The sequence below is a fragment of the Toxotes jaculatrix genome, chromosome 3 (assembly GCF_017976425.1).
Source record: "Toxotes jaculatrix isolate fToxJac2 chromosome 3, fToxJac2.pri, whole genome shotgun sequence".
NCBI lineage: Eukaryota > Metazoa > Chordata > Actinopteri > Toxotidae > Toxotes > Toxotes jaculatrix.
The window spans coordinates 29,846,085-29,858,902 of record NC_054396.1 but is presented as its reverse complement, the minus strand read 5'-3'; the positions used below and the strand labels follow the sequence as shown (position 1 = coordinate 29,858,902).

The 12,818-nt window shown below is 43.7% G+C and overlaps 1 protein-coding gene across 2 annotated transcripts in view; it reads left to right on the top strand.

Annotated features, from left to right (window-relative positions):
* Positions 1-12,818, top strand: part of pcbp4 (poly(rC) binding protein 4) — an 88,315-nt gene that overhangs the window by 26,396 nt on the left and 49,101 nt on the right. For both annotated transcript variants that reach the window (XM_041033767.1, XM_041033768.1), the window contains exon 2: positions 6,259-6,304. The gene's annotated coding sequence lies outside the window, so the exon portion shown is untranslated. The remainder of the gene's footprint in view (positions 1-6,258; positions 6,305-12,818) is intronic.

Sequence of the window (12,818 nt, the reverse complement as noted above, 5' to 3'; positions counted from 1 at the left end):
CCGTTTCACTTTGCACTTTGTGGCGTTTATCTGTTTCTATCAACACACCGGTTTCTACTCAGGTTTTTTTTGTATGTGCATAAACCAAACAAACAAAGATTTCAGGTTGTGAAACTGAAACCGTGGATAAAAGGTCCACTCAGCTACACTGAGTGGATCCACAGAATCTGGTGACATTTCATCACAATGAGCGAAACCTTTCACATGTTTCAGAGACGTTTGATGAAGGCAGTAAAACAGCTTTTATGTTTGATTCACGTTACATCCAACACTGATCAGCACCAGCATCATCTAAAAATCAACAATATGAAAAGTATGTCTGAACAAAACGAGGTCACTCAGTGTTTTTCTTAGTTTTTCTCTTCAGTACTTTAATCTGGGTTCTGACTCTAATCAGTTTATTTATATGCATGTAAACGTCCGGGAGAACAAAGCAAAGCAGAGCAAATAAGATCAGGTGAGAGACGTGTGATGCAACCGAGAGAAAAACTTGGAGTATGGAAATGATGGAAGGTTGTTTGCCTTTTCACGATGACTGAGCGAAGATTCGAGTTTTCTTGCTTTTTATTTAGCATGACATCATCGAGATGGAGAGACGGAGCAGAGAGGGAGGGAGAGACGAGGCTTTCAGAGTTATTGATCTGAGCAAAGACAATCTGCTGTTTCCTTCTGCTGGGCAGAACGTGCTGCCGACTTTGGAATAACATCGTTAACTTTGATGAGAAACAAGCTGGAAACAAACAAAACGACCAAGACAATAATGTGTTATTAGCCAGGCTGCAGTGGGGCGGATGATGAGGGAAAATAATGCACTGCTGCCGGCGTGTCCGATCGTTGGAGAGGAAGCGACGGGGTTCGACTCTGGAGCTGGATGAGATCGATGGCTGGGATTCGTCCCAAACCCCATCAGCTCGCCAGAAACGAGATCAAGATAAATATAAAAAAAATATAACACACACCTGCAAGTAAAGTAGTTTTACATTTGAAATACCACCTTAAGAGCTTTCTAAAGACAACTGAAGGTTTTGTTCGGCTCCACTGTTCTGTCATTTGCTGTCAGGTGTGTTTTTGGAGCAGATGATGTTTGAGAAGTGTGAACAGATCTGAAGTCAGTCAGTCCCCTCTCAGGCCGACAGGCTGACTGACAGCCTGGCCTAAACATCACATGTTAACCTTTAACCCCTGGAGGTCCAGAACACCTCAGAATCCAAACTTAGAGCTGGGAATCCCCCCCCAGCCCTCTTCTCTGAGCTGAGGCTCAGAGACATTTTAACATTTTAATGTTTCTGCTGTAGGTCTCGGCAGTCAAACACCCAAAAAACACAATGATGATTAAACACATGGGGTTTAAACTCCACACGTCAGTTCAGGCTCAGCTCAGTGCTCAGACATGTTACTGAAGTTTCTCCTCCCTGCTGCTTCCTGTGCTGTCACACCCGACTGTGAGCAGCATCTCTGAGGATCCATGGCATCTACTGCCCAGAGCCCAAACCGTTCGCTCTTCTTGTTTTTATGCTGACAGAGCTGTCGTTGGATAGTTTCACGTCAAACTGAGGTTTGACAAACTCCACGTCTGGTTCTCAGTAAATCCAAACCAAACGTTCTGACACTGGAGACAGAGTGAACACATCCGGTGCTGGAAACAAAGACAAGGACCAGGAAAGTTTTATCACGTTCATCACTGTGTGAACTGGGACGTGTCCTCACTCGTCTCCCGTTGAAAACTCATGTCAGTGTTGATCACAAACACCTTTGTGGAAAGCATCAACTCTGCCAGCTGGAACTGAACCTGACTTGATCCAACTTAGCAGCAGTTTTTGGAAATGAGATGAAATTCAGAGTTAAAGTCACTTTTCCTCACGTTGTCGTCTTTAACACTCGTTCGTGAACGAGCACGACCAAACCCGGGTTTTCTTTTTAATGCTCTGTAGCTTTATGTCACTGCATTTATAAAAACACTGCCCAGTGTCTGTGCGTGGCTGTCAGCGGCCTTTAGCCCGCGGCGACATCGTGGCACTGGCTGCACATTAAACAGACATTAGCGGGCTAAGTGCTGGCCCTCTGATCTGTGTTGGTGTCCTTGTTCGGATTTGCAGAAGCGGCTCTGCTTGTTTGTTCAGTGCTCTGTAACAATGGGCCTCATCATTTCAAGGCTGTCACTGTGATAAGTATTTCATAACAGCAAAATCTTCCCCTTTGGTCTTTAAGTCTATCAGTCTTCATCAGCCTGCCCTCGTAAATGTTCAGTAGACTTTCCGTGGACACTTCTCTCGTCAGACAGCTGAAAACTCATTTAGTGAGAGCACGTATTTCACTGACACCTTGTTATTTCTCTGGTTATGCCGGAGTAGCGTTGTTAATTGGTTTGCTGGGAGCCCAGTATGTTTTCTGAGTCAGCTCTTGCGGGTGTTATTGGTGTCAGCAGCACAAATCTTCCTTTTATTTAAGCTGATTACTGAGGTTCCTTTTTTCCTGCTTCATTAACCTTGTAAATATAGTTTTTATTATTATTATTATTATTATTATTATTATTTCCTGAGAAAGACCACGAGGGAGTTGAATCATTGCTGAGCTGAAATTTTCCTCAGACACGAGTTTTCTTTTGTTTAGCACTGACCTTGAGTGAGAAATAATGATTTGGTTTCTTTGATGTGAGACTGGTTTCCAAACACTGCTGGGTCAAATATTTAATTTATAGCTATTTATAATGAACAGATGAGAGCCACTACACTCAAACGATGATGATGATTCTTAGATTTTTCATAATTCTCAGCGTGATCTGTGGAAAATCCTAAAACCGTTCCACGACACTGAGAACTTCTGTGACTGTTTCCTACAATGAGGATGTTTTTCAGCTCAGTAAAGTTTTCAGTGGCAAACACAGATTTTATTTGTGTACTGACACAAATGGCAACAGGAGAGTCCAAAAAAACAGCACCGGGAAAGTAGCTCCACAGCTTTTCTGTACCCACGAAAGAGAGTTTGGAAAACTGTCAGGTACCGACAGCTGGAATCAAACGTCTTCTTATTCTTTGGTCAGTGTTACACGAATGACTGACGGTCGGCTCTTCATTAGTCTCCAGGTCACACGCAGTCACCTGATGGATGAAGGGAAGAAAGTGAAGGCTGGTCATCAGGTTCATATTTGGTTGAATTCAGTTTTTTCCATAGTTTCCATTAAGACCAGTTTACATAGAAACTTATCTTCGCATGTTTTGGTTGTTAGTGTGTTGTTGAATTCACTGGTGTTATCACTCAGACTTTTCTCTGTGTGTGTGTGTGTGTGTCTGTGTGTGTGTCTGTGTCTGTGTCTGTGTGTGTGTGTGTGTGTGTGTGTGTGTGTGTGTGTCTGTGTGTGTGTCTGTGTCTGTGTCTGTGTGTATGTGTCTGTGTTTTACAGTGGGATCTGATTGTGGTCTAAAGCTGAATTCACTGGTGTTATCACTCAGACTTTTCTCTGTGTGTGTGTGTGTGTGTCTGTGTGTGTGTCTGTGTGTGTGTGTGTGTGTGTGTGTGTGTGTGTGTGTGTGTGTGTGTCTGTGTGTGTGTCTGTGTCTGTGTCTGTGTGTATGTGTCTGTGTTTTACAGTGGGATCTGATTGTGGTCTAAAGCTGAATTCACTGGTGTTTTGTGGATAGAGATGTGTCAGTGACACCGTTTCCCAGCACAGAGCAGGAGGTAAATCTGTCGGGGAGTCTCCTCCAGTCACAATCCAAGGGCTTTGCCTCTTCTCTTCCTCCCTTATTCACTCCACTGTCATAGCTGTGCCTTTGTTTTGTAACAGCGGCTCAGTGTAGAGGAGATCCATCTAAAAGATTATCGTCGTCTCTATCGATAAAATCTTTCTACTTTCCAGTTCTGGTGTTGAAATCTCCTCGTAACAGAACAGAGTCATGAGGATATTTTTCTGAAGAACACAGAGAGCACCGAAATATAAATAGGTATATAGGTATATATAGACCCCCCCCCCCCCCTCCCCGCCCCACCCCCCCACAGTAAAATGGACATCGAGCTTTTCAGAACTCGCTGCCTAATTAGACTCTTTCCATTCTCCTCCAGTGGTGCCCTGCTCTTTGACCACAGACTGTTGAAGACTGTGTGTGTGTGTGTGTGTGTGTGTGTGTGTGTGTGTGTGTGTGTGTGTGTGTGTGTAGTAGGGGTGAGGATCCTTACAGTGTGTGTGTGATGTCGGTCAGATAGACGGACAGAAGGCCTGCAGTCCCCCAAGACCTCATTATAGCTCTGAGGGGAGACACACTGGAAAAGGGCAGAGGGCGCACATACATACACACACACATCTACACAGGTCTGTGCACGCTGACGCACTTCGACACTGACACGCACGCACACTGAACCACACACTAACACAAGTCAAATGTCTGAAAAAGGGCAACAGAGAGAGCTCAGCAAGAGTTCATTCCCAGCCCAGGGTGAACACACACACACACACACACACACACACACGTACACACACACACACACACACACACACACACACACACACACACACACACACACACACACACGTACACACACACACACACACACACACACAGCCACACACAGTGCAGTGAGCGGTGGATCATGCACATAGCAGTCATACAGCGAAGTCCTAGGATTCTTGTCTTCTTTGTTAGTTCACCGCTGTCGTCTTTTAGTCTCGTCATCTCTCTGCCTGCAGTTGCTCCGTGTTAAACAGCTGAGTGTCCTCTCTAACATCAGACACGCGCCTGGCCTTAGGCTGCTTATACAGCTGACACACACACACACACACACACACACACACACATCAGTTCCATTTGGGTAATTCTTCCCTGGAGTTTGTCTGGGAATATCTCAGCACAGAACTCGTTTTGGTTTTGTTCTTTCTGGGGACTGTGTTTAGTTCGAATGTGGAGTCCGACAAAAAAAAAGATGAAAATGGGTAAAGTGTAGAACCGGTATGGAAACCTTTACCTCCATCTCTACGAATCCTGGACCACACCACAGCACTCTGTTAGTTCACACAGTGAAACAGCTGTGAAATAGGAGAAAGCCCCTCGTAGCTTTTCTCTCTGAGCTAAACTTAGTGAGATGAAGCCATTTTCATACCACAAGTTCTAAAACAGCTCATTTATCTCAAAATAAGAATAAGAATAAAATATAATTTAAAATTCCCTTACAGGTAATCACTTATAGGTCTGGTCTGGTCGTGATTTTTCAATTTTCAAATAATCATTAAATTATATAAATTTGATATAAATTTTCTTGGCTCACTTTGGGCTGTAATTCCAATCAATCATGGTTTTAATGCTGCAGGCCGAGTGGTGTTACACACTCTGGGATTTAATGATGTTTTAATTTTTGCAGAACTTTATGGAAAAGCTGAGAGAAGTAAATAATAAAACATAGAAACACTGCACACGTCTGAAATCCTGGAGCTCCCCCTTCACTCAGCTCTGGCTTCCAAACACGAGTCCGTCTTTCATTCCTCGGGAATCAGAGTCCAGCTGCACTCGCACGTTCACACCCTCAGACACTCCGTCTCATTCCCACAGTCGTGCACTTCCACTGGTACCTTGGCCCACCCTCCCTCCGTGCTCAGAGCCTCCTGGGATAAAACATATGGGTGTGATCACTTGAAATGTTTGATGTGCTCGAGATGTGTGAAGTTTTTAGGGGAGCAGATCTTTTCTGAAGCAGACCTATCGTTTGCTCTGTTCGAGGTAAATCAAAGGAAGTTGTGGAGAGCAGCTTCTAAGGTAGCGCTCCTGCCCGTCTCACAGTTTGCCTGTTGGTGTTGTAAAGTCAATAATTATTCTCATTTCACAGTCTGCTCACTGAGACAGGCAGAGCCTCGGTAACGGAGCAGAAAAATACAAGAACAGGCGTCTCAATTTGGTTTAGATCGGAATGTGATATATAATCATAAATAATTAAAAAGACTTTTTTTTTTTTGCTGATGCTCTTTGAATGTGCATGTTTAACTGTGTCGGTTCTGTCATGTTTTCATTCATCCTGATCTCAGTGAGACTGAGTAAATGAAGGGTGTGATAATAATATAGCTTTAACCATGATTTCTGTCGGACATAATAAACATCCAGGACATGTCGCAGGTTATTTTCTCTGATTCAGATTTGATTTACCACACTTACAATATTTCATTTGTTCATGTACTTTAATGTAGAGTGGTTCCCACATTAAACTGGTCGTGCTCATATTGTTAAACTGGTGTTGGCGCTGTGATCCTCTGACCGCTCATGCTCCTTGTCTCCACAGGACTCGTTCCAGTGATGTCGCCACGTCCACAGGTCTGAGGAATCAGGTAGGAGAGCGAAATGTTTGATATATACGACTGTGAGTCGCGCCTCTTTCTCTCAGGCTGTTTTTAAATCTAACCGCACACACACACACACACACACACACACACGCACACACACACACACACACACGCACACACACACACACGCACTGAAGCCTTGTGTTTCAGCTGTAATTACAGGGAGGAAGCAGAGGGCAGATCGATGGATTTTTTTAACGTGGCTCATTTTAAAATATTTGGAAGTTGTCTGTGAGGTTTGCTGATGCTGTTTGTGTTTCAGCTTGTTGTGGTGTGTTTGTGTTTTTTTTCTGTTCTCTGTCCAGCTGTCGTCATCCTCCTGTATCTTCTCTTCTCCTCCCTCTTCTCTCTCTCTCTCTCATTCTTTCCCTCTCTCTGCTTTAATCTCTCAGGCAGCCTGTTTTTGTTGCCTCTCCGCTCTCTCTCTCTGTCCCGCTGCACTTTCATATCCCTTTTTATCTCTGCGATCCTTTGCCTCTCTGTCGCTCTCTCCATCTTTCTTTTAAATCAACTTTCCTGTCTGGTTCTCTCTCTCCTCTCCTGCTCTTTTATTCCTCTCCCCCTCTCAACTACTCAACTGCCAATTAGTGTGTAAAATGCAGAACCTCAAAAAGCCTTGCATGTCTTCATATGAAGAAAAAGAGGAAGCAGAAATCAGATGGATTTGGGTCATCAGTGCACTGCGCTCACTCAGCTGCAGAAATGGTTGTATTTTTCATCCTGTCTTTATTTTTAATGCCTAAACTTTGTTTTGCTGAATTTTCTCCCATGAAACATGTCTTTAATACAACCAGCGTCACAGCTGTCGTCCATCTCTCACAGATATATTTCCAGATATTCAGATGAACTGATCTGAGTGGGATTTATTCCAGTCATATTGTGTTGTACTTGGAGTTATTACTTTGAGAAGTTGGACAGACAATAAATAAATAAATAAATAAATAAATAGTCTCTGCCCCACTTAAACTTCTTTACACTTAAAGCTAAAGGGCGTATTGGGGACACCCGGGATGGGATTAGTTTTTCAAAGGGCAGTGCAGTGTGTGACTTTTAGCTTAGCATTTGATAAGCCATGCATCATAAATGAGACTTTTTCCTCTTTTTGTGCTTGTGTGTATGTGCACGTGTGTGTGTGTGTGTGTGTGTGTGTGTGTGTGTGTGTGTGTGTGTGTGTGTGTGTGTGTGTGTGTGTGTGTGCGTGTGTGTGTGTATTTTCCAGTCGCACACATTCCTGGCATTTCATTCATCTGGTCCCTTTGCTCCTCTGGTTTAATTTTGAGACATCACCTGTAATGTCAGTGAGGAGGTGTCGGGTCACGGGGTCAAGTGAAGGAGCTACGGTACAATATGAGCTCATTTCCTGCTGACATCGCCTCTGTATGACCTGGATGACCTGCTGAGACTGAGCAGTGCATGTGTGTGTGAACGAGAGTCCACTGTGTGTGTGTGTGTGTGTGTGTGTGTGTGGTTCTCGTCCTGTCTCCCTTCCTTTCACATCCTCTGTGTGTGTCTCTTTGCATCTATCAGTTCATCAGTCAAGACATCCATGGAGATTTTATTTGCGTTTCGTAGTTGTGGAAAATATTTTTGTGGGATGTGTTTTTACTGCGTGTATCTAAATAGACCTCAGACGGCTGCTTCTGCTGTTTTAGTTTATGGTTTATTGTATTTCATCTTGAGGGGATTTATTTTTGGCAGTAATGACGCAGCTTTGTTCTGTCGCTCTGCCACTTTGGTCCAGTATTTACTGGTTGGACTGTCGTGATTTTTTTTTTTACAGATATTTGTTGTGTGCTGTGATGATCCCCTGACTTTTCAAGACTGTTGGCCCTGAAAAAAATGCCCCACAGTTTGTCTGAGCGAGCGAGCAGCTTGTTACTGGTGGCGTTTTGTTGTTAGACGACCTCCGGTGTCCGTAGTAATTATGATGGCAGCAAAGGAGGAAGTCAGCTGACAGAGAAGAGAAATAAAGTCAGGAGGATGGATGGGTCGATTAAACTCAGGAGGCAGTTTCAAACTGTTTCTTTGGTCAGTGACTGTTTCACAGCCTTAACCACATTTATTTTTGTAACCATGGTGATGAAGGTCCTCTAACATTGAGGAAGTACTTATTTTAACCCAAACCACAATCTTTTCCTCAACGCTGTCTGGTAATATTATTATCACCATTACGATGAAGGTCCGGTACGTCTGCCTGTTCTACGCTGCCACGTGTCGTATCCGAGGAACACACAGCATGGCGCAGTGCAGACGCTGTTTTCTAATGACTCTGATGATCCTCTCGCTCTTCATCTAGTGCCAACAGAAGGTTCACATTTTTGGTTTTTTACTGATATATCCACCAATCGTTCTGTCTTTTTATTTTTCCACCGCTCCCTCTCTCTCTCTGTGCATCTTACTGTTTGGTACTGTCTGACTCAGCTGTGCTGTTAAAGGAAATGGGAGAGGACAGGTTAAAAAAAAAGAGGATGACTGTGTGTTAAGTCCAAGAGAAGTGAACAGAGAGGAGCTGATGTGCAAGCAATTTGCCTGACAAGTAATCTCACACACCCCCATCTCTCTCCACACCTCGTTTCACTTGGGTTTCAAGCTCTGAAAAGAGACAGTGCAAGAGTCGAAGTCTGCTAAAACATGTTGTTAGAGCAAACTGAAAGCGTCTGTCTCTGTGGGCAGAGCAGGACTTTAACGCTTCCAGGTCTGAGGGGTTTAGCCTGATAATGGTCCGATTCAACAGATTTGGGGCACCAAGAGCGAAATAGAGCATTTGGAACAATTGTCTAGTTCATCTTTTTGTGACATAGTGGAATCGAGCCAGTGAAACGTTTTACAACCATCTGACACAAAGACAAACATGTCAGAACTCATCAGAGCCCAAAACACTCACCGGTGGTTTATAAAACCACGTGGAAAGAAAGTTTTTCCTCATCGTCCATTTTAATGCAGCAGCAATGTGACTCGCCCATATTTAACTGGCCAGTGACGCTGGATCGTGTTGCAGCATAAGCTGAACCAGGTTCAGTGGTTTTTTTTCTGAATGATCTGGATTCTGTTTTGTTGCATCTGTAACCTGCTGCTGCTGCATCATGGCCGCGGCCTCAGTAAAGTGCTGCAGTTTGGGGTGGGATTATAAAATCGTTCCACCATCTTTCAAATTGCTTGTGAAAGTCTTTTTGTAGATTATTTCAAAGTCTCTCCTCCTGAACATTAGATCGTTTTTCCTTGTGTGAGTTTTCTGTTATTACTGAGTTTTTTAGTAGCTTTTTACTTTCATGTTGAGCGACTTTTGTTCTCTGCCCAGCCTCTCACCACTCTGCAGAGTAAATTTTATTTATTGCTGGTTAATCCTGAAAAAAACCCGTGAATCAGTAGTTAAACATCCGTGAAGCTGATGAACAAAAAACAATGCTCAGTTCTACAAACAATAAACCGCCGTCTGTCAGACCCACAACACAAATGAATTAACTGTTTTAACTATGAACTACTTTGAAATGTCTTTTGATTAATGAGTGTGCAGCCAGTCAGGTTAATGGGTCCAGTTATCAGTGGCTGTGTCAGGATCCCAGCTGGATAAAAATTGATGCTCTGGTTTTGTGGAACATCTAATGCAATAAAGAGTCCATTACTTCCTGCCTGTTAGTTCCCAGAAGCCTCTGCTCTCGACCTCGGCGTTTCTCTTCCATCACAGCAGCTGCTTCCTCTGTGTGTTGGTCTGTTGCTCTTCTCTTCCAGTGACATTAGTGGTGTGAGTGTTAATATCCCCTCAGCACAAAGTCAAAGAACACGTAGGTCTGTGTAAACCTCTTTACTGAGACACCAGATGTAGTGTGGGAGAGTTATGTGCAGGTGACTGATGGTGGGACAGTGGTTTTACAGAGTGAAGATTCGTCCCTCCCTGTGTTGGACGAGCTCTGGCAGCACAGGTCAGAGTCAGGTTTATATTCGGTGTCTGTCTCTTTTATTAGAGCACACAAACCGACAACAGCCACGTTTAATTTAGGCCTCTCATCAACCGACTGACTTTTCTCAGGCTATTTTTGTTTTCTTCACTGCTTTGCTAATGGTTATTAGCATCTGGGCTCAGTGGATCTGTGTGTTTTTCCAGCCGCAGAGTCTGAACTCATCGCTGCACCCAAATAGTATTTCACATTCACACAGGATTATTTCCACTGGCTTACACAGCGGGAGGCTGCACTGTGGAAGCTGCCCAGCACCAGCAGGCTGATGTGGACGAAGCCCAGCAGATTTAGATCTGTGTTGATCAGCTCAGGACGTCTCCAACCTGCACCTCCTCCTTCTGCATCTCTTCACGTTTTCCCTTTTTCCCCAAATTCTTTTTTCCAGTGAGAGTTTTTGCTGTCAGTCCCGTGTGTTTCCCTCTTCTTTGAAGTCGCCATATTTTTCTCTTAATATATGGAGTAGGTGAATTACACTTTGGTCTGTTGAGGCTGCTGTTGGCAGATAAACTGGTCTGTGTTTTTTACCTGTGGTGAATGTCTTTCCCTGAACGCTGAACATCAGCGCAGACCTATTAGCACAGAGCTTTTCAACTGTGAGGTTCACCTCCTCAGGGAGGCACAGGAGAGCTGAGTGGGGGACACAGAGGGAGAGAGGTGAGGTGAAGGTAGGGACAGATCCATGCATGTGTCCTGAAAACAACAGGAAGTTAGTTATTATAGTTTGACCCACTGGTTCGGCCCCTTTCTGAACACGGTCAGCAGCTGCAGATGCAGCAGTGTCCGTGACACTCGGCTCACAGAGGCGATAAATTAAGGTGAAACCTCAGTTTGCATCAAAAAGCGTCCTCCTCGGAGTCGTACCTCAGTCAGATCCGAACAAACAGAGCGCATCCAGCTATTTTTAGATTCAGCCTGACTTACTTTTCCCAAGAAGATCATTGTTTCTTATTTCAATTGCAAATGAACACTTCTTCTAACAGCTGGCATGAGAATCAGTTTTCTTCAGTATCCAGCGCTGGCTGTCTGTGCGTGCATGTGGACACTGGAAACAGGAACTGCTAGCAGCTAGCTCGGCGCAGTTTTAGGTTGAGTAGTTTTGTCTGATGAGGCCTGAAGTGAAGATAGTGAAATACAGAAATGATATCCATGCACACTCAGACATGACAGAAGTGGCTCTTGAGCTAAGGAGACAATTGAAAGCAACTCTCCCACAGCAGACAACGCAAACATGGCCAAGCGAGCGCTTGATTTTCATACAGAGGGAGAGACAGAATGGGGGAGGGTGGTTGTTAGAGGGGACGAGAGGACGACGTACGAAGAGTAAACACCACAACTGAAGACTGAATGGAGCGCAGAGGAAACTCAGTCTCTAGTAACTAAATGTAGTTTGTGATCTCTCTGTTGTGTGGAGTGTTAACATGTTACCTCACTGCGCTGTAATGACACAGCTGACCTGTTTTATAGGCAGCCATGACAACCTTCCTCCTGTGTGTTAGGTGATGGGAAAGAAATGTGGTGGCAGCCTGGAAAGACAATGAAAAATACATTAAATGCAGCAACATACATGATGCATTTATATGATTAAATGCAGCACACACGGACTGTGTGGCGTCATCTCTATGGCACGTTTCCTCAGTTTTTAGTTTTTATGCTCTGAGCTGCAGGAACATCAGGATCTGAGAGACGTGCTGGCGTCTCTAACCCTGAGCTGAAAACCCCCTAACCCTCTTCATGTTTGTTTAGAACATTTTATGGACGTTATTTTATTTTGTTTTTATTATTGTTTGAATTGTTTAAACAGTTGTTGGTCTTTTATGTTTTCGACTGTTCCTTTAATTGATTTTCATCCCTTTAATTGTTCTCGTGTGCAGGAATCTCTTTGTGTTTTAATGTTCACAGTTGCACAGTCGTCTTAGAGCAGGCTGTCAGGCTGTAAAACAAGCTGAAATGGTCAGAGATGAGAATCCATCTGCGTACAGGTGATGCTGGTGGTGCATCCTGACACGTTTGGCGTCAGCCTGCAGTGATGTGTGTGTTGTCCTTCGTGCTCAGGGTTGATGTGCAAACTGAATCACATCCATGATGAAATCTGCTTATGTCTGGTTTTAAACACGTTCCTTAATCAAAGACAGACGCAGACATTTTAAAGCTTTGTCTGGTACATGGTTCAGGAAAGTGGCAAAAAGACACTGTGGCAGACGGGAATGCTGAAAGCAACACAGAACCACCATCAGAGTAAATATGTGTGATGTGGCTTTAAACGCAAAGTCGCACATTTGCTCTTTAGCTAAATAACCTGAATGTGAGTCACAGAGTTGAGGATTATAATGACACGACTGTCCTTAAATATTTCAAAAAGAATATTTCAGGTAAATTTGGGAAAATATTTTCTTAAATATAGAAAAAAAGTTTCATTTGAATTTGCTGCAGAGATAAAACGATGATGTTGTGCAGGAGATCAAACCTAATGTATTTCACTAATATGAAAATATTAATTGGACAATAATAAAATCATGATGTTTTGGTCTTGTGACCTTCACACA